Raw genomic sequence first — 14,841 nt, forward strand, 5'->3', positions numbered from 1 at the left:
CGGTTCTGTCTCTCCATGAATAACCTCTGTGTTGGGGTTAGTGGGTTTAACTGCATGTGGAGCAGTCGGTTCTGTCTCTCCATGAATAACCTCTGTGTTGGGGTTAGTGGGTTTAACTGCATGTGGAGCAGTCGGTTCTGTCTCGCCATGAATAACCTCTGTGTTGGGGTTAGTGGGTTTAACTGCATGTGGAGCAGTCGGTTCTGTCTCTCCATGAATAACCTGGGTGTTGGGGTTAGTGGGTTTAACTGCATGTGGAGCAGGCGGTTCTGTCTCTCCATGAATAACCTCTGTGTTGGGGTTAGTGGGTTTAACTGCATGTGGAGCAGTCGGTTCTGTCTCGCCATGAATAACCTCTGTGTTGGGGTTAGTGGGTTTAACTGCATGTGGAGCAGGCGGTTCCGGTTCGCTACAGAGACTACTCATTTTGAAAGGGCAGTTTTGAATCACTGTCACAGACAGACAAGAGACAGATGGCAGTGGTATAATTACAACTTGTAGCTGTTAATACTGCGCAAATGTACCTCAAAGTCTAAGTTTATCGTTGGTGCTCAGGCACAGAGTGCTCTTGCAGGATTCAAAACTCTACTGGAGCTGAATTAAGCCTCTGTAATCCCTGTAAACCTGCATCGCTGCACTCAGCTCGTTTATCACATTGTTTTTCAATGAAACCTTGCAGTTGTTTGTCCTCCTCTGGTCTTACACATATTTTCTCTTTCTTTCCTCTCTTCAAATCAGATAAATCTTTGTTTACATACCCTACATTACTCATCTCATATGTCACCCGCTCCTCCGCTCCCTCCACTGGCTTCCAGTTGAAGCTCGCATCCGCTACATATTTTCTCTTTCTTTCTCTCTGAGGAAGTACAGTTCAAATCAGATAAAAACTCCCTTTGTTTACATACCCTCCCTCTCACCCCCTCCCCTGAAAAGACTTATCTTCCACTGGATGTATATACTTTGTAAGTCGCTCTGAAAAGATCTACTGCATCTTGCCTATGCCGTTCTGTACCATCACTCATTCATACTCATTCATATATCTTTATGTACATATTCTTTATCCCTTTACACTTGTGTGTATAAGGTAGTAGTTTTGGACTTGTTAGGTAAGATTACTCGTTGGTTATTACTGCATTGTCGGAACTAGAAGCACAAGCATTTCGCTACACTCGCATTAACATCTGCTAACCATGTGTATGTTACAAATAAAGTTTATTTGATTTGATTTGATTTTGATCTGTTGGAGAAGCTCTCAATCTATTCTGTTAAAAAAGCTGCAGAACAACTTTTAAAAAAGTTGTTTTGCACCTCTGACGCAAACCTACATCCCCTCTTTCCCTCACTACCTCTCACTTCTTACTTTCCCGTCATCTCAGCCCTCTTTCCCCTTCCTCTTTCAGCCCTCTCCTCTCGTTGAATGCAGCTGTTGGTTCTCCGAGCTGCAATTTTCTCAAAACAGAAATGACAGCGGCACACTATGTCCGTATCTAGGCAACGGTGTCACACGGGAGAAGGGGATGTTCTCGATCGGTGTCAAAAAATGTCTGCCGGCGCACTCATTATACAGAGGATCAGGTAACAAAGGTAAATCCTATTAACTCAATGGCACTGCTAGGGAAAGGTGTGTGTGTGTGTGTGTGTGGTGGTACTTACAGTAGAGCTGTGTCCCTGCTGGCTTGAGGAGGGCCAAAGCAATGTTCTCCAGATGGGTCCAGTGCGAGCCGCAGAACAAATCAGCCAGATCTCGGAGCACATGTACAGAAAGCCACTTCAATCCACAGGGAAGCCCAGTAGCCATTGTACGCTCCCAACAGCTGGGCTTGCTCAAAGGAGTCCTCCAGGGCCAGGGCGGTGACAGGGGGTAGCGAGGCCTGTGGATGCCCAGGCCAGTGCTCCCTCCCCTGGGTAGCCAGAAAGACCCAAGGCCCCTGTCCAAACAATGCTATACTCCAACCCAGGAGCCAGCTTTACACTCATCTGCACACACATGGACAGACCCTACCAGCATCACCCACACATGGACAGACCCTACCAGCATCCCACACATAGACAGACACTACCAGCATCACACACATGGACAGACCCTACCAGCATCACACACATGGACAAACCCTACCAGCATCACACCATGGACAGACCCTACCAGCATCACACACATGGACAGACCCTACCATCATCACCCACACATGGACAGATCTTACCAACATCACCCACACATAGACAGACCCTACCAGCATCACACACATAGACAGACCCTACCAGCATCACACACATAGACAGACCCTACCAGCATCACACACATAGACAGACCCTACCAGCATCACAGACATAGACAGACCCTACCAGCATCACACACTCCTTATGACATGCAGACTGAACACACACTCCGGCGGCTCCTGGTGGGTTTCTGTCTGAACCGATCTGATGAACTCTTGGCTGTCCGGTTGTGTGTGACCCTCAGATGCAGTTAGTATCCGTAGTTGAGAAGCAGAGCGGTGTGTGTGTCAGGGGGGTGTTCAGTCGGATCATCTCTCCGCTGTCTCTCTCATCAACACAGAAATCCACTCCACTAGCCTCAGCAGATGAGACCAGGCTTTATGAGCACGGATCACAAAGAACACGCCTACTCTACCTTCCTTCCTCCCAGCAAATCTCCTCCCTGCCTCCCTGACTCTCTCTCTCTCTACTAGTATCTTTCTGCCCCCTCCATCCCCTCTGCCTCCCTGACTCTCTCTCTCTCTCTACTAGTATCTTTCTGCCCCCCATCCCCTCTTCCTCCCTGACTCTCTTTCTCTCTCTCTCTACTAGTATCTTTCTGCCCCCCATCCCCTCTGCCTCCCTGACTCTCTCTCTCTCTACTAGTATCTTTCTGGACCCCCCCCCATCCCCTCTGCCTCCCTGACTCTCTCTCTCTCTCTCTCTCTCTCTCTCTCTCTCTCTACTAGTATCTTTCTGCCCCCCCCCCCTCTGCCTCCCTGACTCTCTCTCTCTACTAGTATCTTTCTGCCCCCATCCCCTCTGCCTCCCTGACTCTCTCTCTCTCTCTCTACTAGTATCTTTCTGCCCCCCATCCCCTCTGCCTCCCTGACTCTCTCTCTCTCTCTCTACTAGTATCTTTCTGCCCCCATCCCCTCTGCCTCCCTGACTCTCTCTCTCTCTCTCTACTAGTATCTTTCTTCCCCCATCCCCTCTGCCTCCCTGACTCTCTCTCTCTCTCTACTAGTATCTTTCTGCCCCCCATCCTCTCTGCCTCCCTGACTCTCTCTCTCTCTACTAGTATCTTTCTGCCCCCCCCATCCCCTCTGCCTCACTGTTGTCTTTCTGTCTATTTATCTGCTTTATATGGCCGCACTGCACTCACTGTGTGTGTTTTTCTCTTTCCAGCACCACGGAGAGTTCTCTTACCAGCAGCCTGGGTAGGTGGGTTGGAGAAGAGGGCGAGGGTGGGGTGGGGGGAAATCGGTTCCTCCACTATTGCCAGGGTGTGACCTCAATAAACACAGCCTCCTCTTACCCCCCCCCTCAGCTAGTAAACATGACTGGGATACACACACAAAAAAACACAGCACAATGAATTCACTGAGTTACATTCGCATACATGTGTTCACACAAACAACTACTCTGTATGCACAAATGCAAAAACAAAAACAACGAATGCACATAGACAACATTTCAGAAAGCACAGAAAAAAAATCAACACATTTGCAGAACACAGCATCACCCCCATGCAACAATTTAAGCACACTGCACGCAAAAAAAATTATGTTAACGCTGAAACATCCCTGGGGCAACACAGACGAATGTACCCAAAGCATTTAGAGTTATTAGTGTTGTTGTGTGTTTGTTATGGGATGCTACTGCTGCTAGCTCTGTGTTTACAGTATGACTATCCAACATTTCTTTCCTGAAGGGAATACTATCTAGTTGTTTGTGTGCTGGGAGGGTTGGGTACGAAGCGTGGGTATGAGGGGTTTGTACGGCTGGATTAACACTGAGGACACAAAGGGATTAGGGGAGTAGCGATCTGTTGTTTTCATCAAGCCTACCTTTCGCCCCTCCCCTAACTTTCCCCCTCTCCCCCTCCCTCGGTCCCCCTCCCTCGGTCTGTGTTGGGACCAAAAATGAGTTGACAGAAGCAGGCGGTGGTGGAATTTAGGTTGGATTAGCAGTGAATTAGGGACGGCAGAGCAGGTAGGGGGCAGTGGAGGAGAGAAAGAGTCAAGGTTAAATGTCACAATAGTGAGTTAGAGATCAGTGTCAATTGAGTTAGTTATAGGGAATTGGGGGGATACCTAGTCAGTTGTACAACTGAATGCATTCAACTGAAATGTGACTTCCGCATTTAACCCAACCCCTCTGAATCAGAGAGGTGCGGGGGGGGCTGCCTTAATCGACATCCACGTCTTCAGCACCCGGGAACAGTGGGTTAACTGCCTTGTTCAGGGGCAGAACGACCAATTTTCATCTTGTCAGCTCGGGGACTCGATCCAACAACCTTTTGGCTGCTTTCTTAGTAGGCTACTTATAGGTGTTACTGGCCCAACACTCAAACCACTAGGCTACCTGCCGCCCTAGTTTACATGTTAAATATCTATACAGAACATGAGAAAGTAAATCAGCAGTTGAGTGTTAGTTTAGTTTTAGTACCCTTTTAGTATGGTTCAGTACCCAAATACTACAGTATGGTTCAGTACCCAAATACTACAGTATGGTTCAGTACCCAAATACTACAGTATGGTTCAGTACCCAAATACTACAGTATGGTTCAGTACCCACATACTACAGTATGGTTCAGTACCCAAATACTACAGTATGGTTCAGTACCCAAATACTACAGTATGGTTCAGTACCCAAATACTACAGTATGGTTCAGTACCCAAATACTACAGTATGGTTCAGTACCCACATACTACAGTATGGTTCAGTACCCAAATACTACAGTATGGTTCAGTACCCACATACTACAGTATGGTTCAGTACCCAAATACTACAGTATGGTTCAGTATCCAAATACTACAGTATGGTTCAGTACCCAAATACTACAGTATGGTTCAGTACCCAAATACTACAGTATGGTTCAGTACCCAAATACTACAGTATGGTTCAGTACCCAAATACTACAGTATGGTTCAGTACCCAGTACTACAGTATGGTTCAGTACCCAGTACTACAGTATGGTTCAGTACCCAGTACTACAGTATGGTTCAGTACCCAGTACTACAGTATGGTTCAGTACCCAGTACTACAGTATGGTTCAGTACCCAGTACTACAGTATGGTTCAGTACCCAGTACTACTAAGAAAGCAGTCATATTTGAGGGCTAAGTACTCTCTCAACACATAATTTGTAAATAACATCCTATAGTTCCAGACTCGTATTACTACTAGTGGATGTAATCAAATCAAGCTTTATTTATACAGCACATGTGCTTCACAGGAAGAAAACAAATAAAAACAATTAAAATAAAGAAACTGAAATATTTACTACTGAAGGAATTTACCAAGGCCTCGTAACTTTTAAAGGGTTTATACATTGTGTTATGGTAAACTGTAAGGTCTCCTCTTCAGGAAACCTCTGTGTGTGTGTGTTAACACCTGTTTTGAGTGTTGTGCCCTTCAGACACTATCAGAAGGCTGAAACTACCTACGCTCAGACTCCTCCTGTCTGGGCCCCACCGTGGTTGTCTGAGGCTCTGAGAATATGACTGGTTTCCCGAGAACACAAGGCTGCCGCAGGCCTGATGAAAACGGCCACCTGTCAGAAGATGCTTAGACTTGTTCACCTTGTTATGACCCTATACTTGTGATGAAAGATCAAGTTTCGGTCAAACCCACTTCTGAGCTTTTAATTGCTGACAAGATGGTTGCTGTTGTCAGGGGGAGGTTAGATTTATTAACATGTTGTTGCCAGGGAAACCCAGGCACGGAGGACTGGGGAGGCTATAAGTTACAGGATGTCTTAGACACTTTGCAGAACCCGGGGTGAGCTATCATATACTGTACTCTGTACCAACTTCTGCCTACAATTGTATTACTAAAGGAGACTTTTAATACTTAAACATAGAGTCTGTGTTTCCTTTCTACTACAAATATATATATAAGTTTGATAATTATATAGACCTGATCATCTGTTGAATATTTCTTTAACTTTATTTAACTAGGAAAGTAAGTTAAGAACAATTTCTTATTTTCAGCCTAGGAACAGTGGGTTAACTGCCTTGTTCAGGAGCAGAACTACAGATTTTTACCTTGTCAGCTCAGAGATTCAATCTTGCAACCATTCAGTAACTAATATTGATCTGCTAATTGGCAGATTAGCCAGTCACTCTAACCACTAGGCTACCTGCCTCACCTAATTGGCCAACGCTACACAACAACCATAAGATGATAAACTAAAGAATAACAAAAACTGAATGACTAAAAAGTACCCAAAGGAAAAGCAAAGCCAAAGAGGTGTGTTTTAAGATCTCTTTTAAATATGTCCACAGTTTCAGCCCCCCTCAGGTTCTCTGGCAGAGGGCTGGGGGCATAGTAACTAAAGGCTGCCTCTCCATGCCTCTTGGTCCCCTCAGGTTCTCTGGCAGAGGGCTGGGGGCATAGTAACTAAAGGCTGCCTCTCCATGCCTCTTGGTCCCCTCAGGTTCTCTGGCAGAGGGCTGGGGGCATAGTAACTAAAGGCTGCCTCTCCATGCCTCTTGGTCCCCTCAGGTTCTCTGGCAGAGGCTGGGGGCATAGTAACTAAAGGCTGCCTCTCCATGCCTCTTGGTCCCCTCAGGTTCTCTGGCAGAGGGCTGGGGGCATAGTAACTAAAGGCTGCCTCTCCATGCCTCTTGGTCCCCTCAGGTTCTCTGGCAGAGGGCTGGGGGCATAGTAACTAAAGGCTGCCTCTTGGTCCCAGGCTTTGGGATAGTTAAAAGGCCAGTGACAGAGGACCTGAGGGACCTACTGGGTACATAACTTAAAAGCATGTCTGACATGAATTGGGGTGCACAATCGTGGATTTATTTTAAAACCAAAGAAGAATTTTAAAACTCAGTAGTCAGTGTAGAGACCTTAAAAAAACCTTGTTTTTTTTTTACTGTAAAGGAAATATCATCCATGTTAATAGTGTCGCCCTCCTCTGTGGGCGACGTGGTTGACTGGACAGACACAAAGCCAGCCGCTTCATCCAGAATCAGCCTGACCTCCCCCCCAGCCTCAGTGTACAGCGCCTCAAAAGGGACCGTTTACTGACTGACAGAGGGTTAGGATCGAAGGTCAATGCACGCAGCCTAAAGAGAACAGTCTGTTTTGTGTAACTCTATTAGTGCAACTCAATTGGTTCTGGGGGGGGGGGTCAGGGGTCAAAAGACAACTACTTCCAGATGTCAGTGTTGCAGCACACAACAGTTCACAGAGGATTTTGCTACTGTGTTTTGAGATGTGAAAAACGTGAATAACGTAGTCCTGGTTTAAAGGAGCACTCCTCAATCTATGTTTCTGCCTACACTGAGCCTCTAATAATGAACTGTTTGTATTGTAAACTGAGGTCAGGGTTTTGGTCGGCGTAACTGCCACTGAGGTAGGCTATGTGAATTCTGTTGTCACCACCGCCCTACCAAAATCGAGGAATAGAAATTGAGGAGTGCTCCTTCAAGGATGTTCATGTAGTTACAGAAGTGTAGATTTAAGTGATAGGAGGTAAGCTTTGCACATTATTGATTTGGGTCATTGATTTACAGTAGACCTCATTAGGACAACTAATCAGGGGTGTCCCAATATTGAATTTACAGTACTCTAGTGTTTTTACAGTTCAGCCAAGCACGTAATGATTTAAACTAATATTGATCTGCTAATTGGCAAATGATGTGGCTATTAGCCAGTCAATAACAAAAGAACGAATGGATCAGAACATTTGGATCAGTCATCACACGTCAACATCAACTTGCATGTACATTTAAGGTACTGTACACAAGACCATTGAAATGTAGTGGAAACCGACTGACGTGTCAGGCTGTTGATTCTTTACAATGATAACTAGTGTCAATAGTTTGTTTGTGTGTAGGAGAACACAGAACGTCTGTCTGATAGGAAAGGCTGTTTTTCTCTCCACATATAGACAGTGTTCAGGTGAGGATGAGGAGTTGAAGATGTTCATGTTGAAGATGTCAGATTCTCATTAAAGTTTCAGCGCAGCTTATTTCCACCCCATGTACACGGACACCTGACATACCGGAACACACACACACACACCAACCGGAACACACACAAACCGGAACACTCACACACACACAAAACGGAACACTCACACACACACACAAACCAGAACACTCACACACACACAAACCGGAACACTCACAAACCGGAACACACACACAAACCGGAACACTCACACACACACACAAACCGGAACACTCACAAACCGGAACACACACACACACAAACCGGAACACACACACCAACCGGAACACACACACACACAAACCGGAACACACACACACAAACCGGAACACTCACACACACACAAACCGGAACACTCACACACACACAAACCGGAACACACACACCAACCGGAACACACACAAACCGAACACACACACACACAAACCGGAACACTCACACACACACAAACCGGAACACACACAAACCGGAACACACACAAACCGGAACACACACAAACCGGAACACACACAAACCGGAACACACACTGGAGTGGAGCAGAAGCACCTGACATATGCAGTGGTGTAAAGTACTTAAGTAAAAAACTTAAGTACAACTTAAGTCATTTTGGGGGGTTTACTATTTACTATTTATATTTTGGGAAACTTTTGCTTTTTACTTCACTACATTCCTAAAGAAAATAACATACTTTTTACCCTCCACATTTTTTTTCCTGACACCCAAAAGTACTCGTTACATTTTGAATGCTTAGCAGGACAGGAACATGGTCAAATTCATTCACTTATCAAGAGAACATCCCTACTGGCTCTGATCTGGAGGACTCACTAAACAGAGAACATTCCCGGTCATCCCTACTGTCTCTGATCTGGTGGACTCTCTAAACAGAGAACATCCCCGGTCATCCCTACTGTCTCTGATCTGGTGGACTCTCTAAACAGAGAACATCCCCGGTCATCCCTACTGTCTCTGATCTGGAGGACTCTCTAAACAGAGAACATCCCCGGTCATCCCTACTGTCTCTGATCTGGAGGACTCACTAAACAGAGAACACCCCTGGTCATCCTTACTGTCTCTGATCTGGAGGACTCACTAAACAGAGAACTTCCCTGGTCATCCCTACTGCCTCTGATCTGGAGGACTCTAAACACAAATGCATCTTTTCCAAATTATGTCTGAGTGTTGGACTGTGCCCCTGGCTATGTGTAAATTATGTCTGACTGTTGGAGTGTGCCCCTTGCTACGTGTAAATGATGTCTGAGTGTTGGAGTGTGTCCCTGGCTATGTGTAAATGATGTCTGAGTGTTGGAGTGTGTATTTTACTGGGTGACTTCCACTTTTACTGGAGTAACGTTCTGTTAAGGTATCTATACTTTTACTCAAGAATGACAATTGGTTATTTTTCCACCACTGGACATGTGATACCTGACATACCGGAACACAGACACACACACACACACACACACACATATTTCCAATTAATTCACATAGGCACAAAGTTGACCTCATTCTCACACACACATGCTGTGCATACACACGCAATAATGTGAAGACATTACCATACTGCTAACATAGGCAGTTCCAGGAAACCATTGGAGACCTTTGTAGGTAAAGCAGTCCATTCTATAGTCAATATATCATCCACATCTATGTTAATACTGTATGTACACCTATGTTTTATCTTTGATGTCTCTTCTTTACTGTTGCATCAGACCCCCCTCAAAATGATATGGTGCCCCCCCCCTCCCCCACCCCTCCAACAACTAGCCCACTCATTTACTGACCTCTCCCTTCCTCCTCCCCCACCCCTCCAACAACTAACAACTAAACCACTCATTTACTGACCTCTCCCTCCCTCCTTCCCATCCCTCCAACAACTAACAACTAGCCCACTCATTTACTGACCTCTACCCCCTCCTCCCCCACCCTCCAACAACTAAACCACTCATTTATCAACCTCTCCTCCCCCCCCCCCCCACCCCTCCAACAACTAACCACTAGCGCAATCATCAGGGATGTCAAGTAGAGACACAACCAGAAAAACGACCACCCACTTCTCATTAGTCAAGATGGAGAGGTGAAAATGGGGGTCAAGGATCGTAATCCCTCAATCAGGGAGCTAGGGGCTTGAATCCGGGGATTTAACCCCCCCATAAGCCCCTAAATCCCCACTTCAGAGGTCCATAACTGATGGGCTAAAGCACCATACATGGCTGCAGACGGGCTGGACCCAGACAGAAGACCCTCCTCATCCCACAGTGGTCAACGGATGGACATGTCGGAGGGGAACTATGGTTACCGTGTTGACCAGGAGATGCACTGTGGTTAAAGTGTTGACCAGGAGATGCACTGTGGTTACCGCGTTGACCAGGAGATGCACTGTGGTTACCGTGTTGACCAGGAGTGGCACTGTGGTTACCGTGTTGACCAGGAGTGGCACTGTGGTTACCGCGTTGACCAGGAGATGCACTGTGGTTACCGCGTTGACCAGGAGATGCACTGTGGTTTCCCTGTTGACCAGGAGATGCACTGTGGTTACCGTGTTGACCAAGAGATGCACAGTGGCTACCGTGTTGACTAGGAGCTGCACTGTGGTTACCATGTTGACTAGGAGATGCACAGTGGTTACCGTGTTGACTAGGAGATGCACTGTGGTTACCGTGTTGACTAGGAGATGCACTGTGGTTACCGTGTTGATCTAGGAGATGCACTGTGGTTACCGTGTTGACCAGGAGATGCACTGTGGTTACCATGTTGACTAGGAGATGCACAGTGGTTACCGTGTTGACTAGGAGATGCACTGTGGTTACCGTGTTGACTAGGAGATGCACTGTGGTTACCGTGTTGACTAGGAGATGCACTGTGGTTACCGTGTTGACTAGGAGATGCACAGTAGTTACCGTGTTGACTAGGAGATGCACTGTGGTTACCATGGCGACTAGGAGATCCACTGTGGTTACCGTGCCGGTTGTGATACAGCCTGGAATGGAACCAGGGTCTGTAGTGAGATGCAGTATCTTAGACTGCTGTGATACAGCCGGGGAATCGAACCAGGGTCTGTAGTGAGATGCAGTATCTTAGACCGCTGTGCCGCTCAGGGAACTTACTGCATAAGCCCCAGATGGTTGGTGAATTGGAGCTCAGCGCTTTCTTGTCATAGCCTACACACATTCATCAGCTTTTAACCTTCCATACACTGCATTAATGATATCGATAGTTATGGCCACCTACGTAGATTCACACCCAAAACAAGTTCAATTGAAAGCGCAGATATCAAGCGCCATCTGTTGGCCTAAATCAGCAAACACTGACTCCAAACTGAACTGCTACAAACAAATGACACCTGTCTTAATTCTGAGGAGAATTCTCATGAGGAGATATTTTTCAGCAAAATGCTGTTCAACAATTCAGCATTGCAAATGTATATGGTGAGTTTGTATGTGAATTATTTTTTTACGAGAGTGTACGGAGTGCAAGCCCAATAATTATTTGCTCCTACTCTAGTAAGATTTTTGTCTAACTGTGTTGTCACAGTTACAGGCATGACATCACAAAAGGGTTGGCAAGGAGAGAGAGCTTTGGGGACAGACAGCCAGATCACAAGTGCAGTTTGACTGACATATGAGACTTGGTCGGTGAGCTCGCAATCTTCATTTTAGTGAACGTATGGTCACGATTGTTAAGCGTTTTTCTGACAGAGTAAACACTTAAATTACTGAGACAAATATGTATGATAAGTACAAGGTTGCAATCAGTGAATGGCTGGTTTACGTGAATTTTAGGGCGGTTGTGAGAGAGTGATATGGCTATTTTATGTTCCCAGGGCCAATTAAGGGTAGATATCAAGCCAAACAGAAAGGAAAGCCTCATTAATATAGACTGGTCTGTTTCCAGCTCTACGTGGCAGATGGTGCTAAAACGTGCCTCTTTGCAAGTTATCTTGAGTTGAAAACTGTAGACTTTGACTAATGGTAGCTTCTGTCTGAACAATCTGTAGCTGCTAATGTACAATGGGGCAAAAAAAGTATTTAGTCAGCCACCAATTGTGCAAGTTCTCCCACTTAAAAAGATGAGAGAGGCCTGCAATTTTCATCATAGGTACACTTCAACTATGACAGACAAAATGAAAAGAAAAAATCCAGAAAATCACATTATAGGATTTTTAATGAATGTATTTGCAAATTATGGTGGAAAATAAGTATTTGGTCACCTACAAACAAGCAAGATTTCTGGCTTGTCAATACTATTTTGAATATGTTTGGTGGGTGACTACAAGGTATTATGTTCACATGTCCACACTGTAGTTCCATACTCATTCTTCAGATTTGTTACCTCCTGTCGTTAAAAGTATTTTTCTTTTGAAATGCTGAGAAAGAAGAAAAGATGGAAGAGAGACAGAGGTCATATTGGGGAATTGTATTTATTATTAGGTCATTTTATTTAATCTTTATTTAACTAGGCAAGTCAGTTAAGAACAAATATCTTGTTTAAAATGATGGCCTAGGTGGGTTAAGGATGGCTTAGTGGGTTAACTGCCTTTGCTCAGAACAACAGATTTTTACCTTGTCAACTTAGGGATTTGATCTAGCAACCTTTCGGTTGCTGGCCCAACGGTCTAACCACTAGGCTACCTGCCGCCCCAATGCTTCCCACAGTTATGCCAAGTTGGCTGAGTGTCCTTTGGGTTCTAGCTACACACAGGAAACAGTTGAGCATGAAAAACCAGCAGTTTTGCAGTTCTTCACAGCTAGATGTGATACAGCCTGAAATTGAACCAGGGACTGTAGTGACGCCTCTAGCACTGAGATGCAGTGCCTTAGACCGCTGCACCACTCGGGAGCCCAGGCACATGCATACATACAATAACATATGCACTATACACACACACATACCTATTGATTTTGTATTGTAGATATGCGGTAGCAGTGGAGTAGGGCTCTGAGGGAACACAATGTGTTGTGAAATCTGTGAATGTATTGTAATGTTTTTAAAATTGTAAAACTTCCTTAATTTTGCAGGATCCCAGGAAGAATACCCGTTAAAAAACGGACGGATAAATAGTCTTTCCCATTCACCCTCTGAATAGCACCCATACACAATCCACGTCTCAATTGTCTCAAGGCTTAAAAATAATAATTTAACCTGCCTCCTCCACTTCATCAACACTGACTGACGTGGATTTAGCAAGTGACATCAATAATGGATCATAGCTTTCACCTGGCCAGTCTGTCATATGAAAAGAGCAGGTGTCCTTGACGTTTTGTACGCTCAGTGTATATGTGATTCTTGTCCTAGAGTTGAAAGATGTGTTATGTTAGTAACTTGGCTACTAAGTGAACTAATGCAAACTCACACCAGTTAGTGAAACGTGTCAAGTAATGCTAATTTCGAAATGCACTTTTGAAGATAGCAAGATACTATACTACAGGTTCATGCGGTACTCCCCTACCCGGTAGTGTCCCCTACTACAGGTTCATGTGGTACTCCTCTCCCGGTAGTGTCCCCTACTACAGGTTCATGTGGTACTCCTCTACCCGGTAGTGTCCCCTACTACAGGTTCATGTGGTACTCCCCTCCCCGGTAGTGTGGACTACTACAGGTTCATGTGGTACTCCCCTACCCGATAGTGTCGACTACTACAGGTTCATGTGGTACTCCCCTACCCGGTAGTGTCAACTACTACAGGTTCATGTGGTACTCCCCTACCCGGTAGTGTCGACTACTACAGGTTCATGTGGTACTCCCCTACCCGGTAGTGTCGACTACTACAGGTTCATGTGGTACTCCCCTACCCGGTAGTGTGGACTACTACAGGTTCATGTGGTACTCCCCTACCCGGTAGTGTCGACTACTACAGGTTCATGCGGTACTCCCCTACTACAGGTTCATGCGGTACTCTCCTCCCCGGTAGTGTGGACTACTACAGGTTCATGCGGTACTCCTCTACCCGGTAGTGTGGACTACTACAGGTTCATGTGGTACTCCCCTCCCCGGTAGTGTGGACTACTACAGGTTCATGCGGTACTCCCCTACCTGGTAGTGTCGACTACTACAGGTTCATGTGGTACTCCCCTACCTGGTAGTGTCGACTACTACAGGTTCATGTGGTACTCCCTTCCCCGGTAGTGTGGACTACTACAGGTTCATGTGGTACTCCTCTACCCGGTAGTGTGGACTACTATAGGTTCATGTGGTACTCCCCTACCTGGTAGTGTGGACTACTATAGGTTCATGTGGTACTCCCCTACCTGGTAGTGTCGACTACTACAGGTTCATGTGGTACTCCCCTACCTGGTAGTGTCGACTACTACAGGTTCATGCGGTACTCCCCTACCCGGTAGTGTGGACTACTACAGGTTCATGTGGTACTCCCCTACCTGGTAGTGTGGACTACTACAGGTTCATGTGGTACTCCCCTACCTGGTAGTGTGGACTACTACAGGTTCATGCCTCCCCTACCCGGTAGTGTCGACTACTACAGGTTCAAGCCTCCCCTACCCAGTAGTGTCGACTACTACAGGTTCATGTGGTACTCCCCTCCCCGGTAGTGTGGACTACTACAGGTTCATGCGGTACTCCCCTACCCGGTAGTGTGGACTACTACAGGTTAATGTGGTACTCCCCTACCTGGTAGTGTGGACTACTACAGGTTCATGCGGTACTCCCCTACCCGGTAGTGTGGACT

This window comes from Oncorhynchus nerka, linkage group LG20 (assembly GCF_034236695.1).
Source record: "Oncorhynchus nerka isolate Pitt River linkage group LG20, Oner_Uvic_2.0, whole genome shotgun sequence".
NCBI classification, from domain to species: domain Eukaryota; kingdom Metazoa; phylum Chordata; class Actinopteri; order Salmoniformes; family Salmonidae; genus Oncorhynchus; species Oncorhynchus nerka.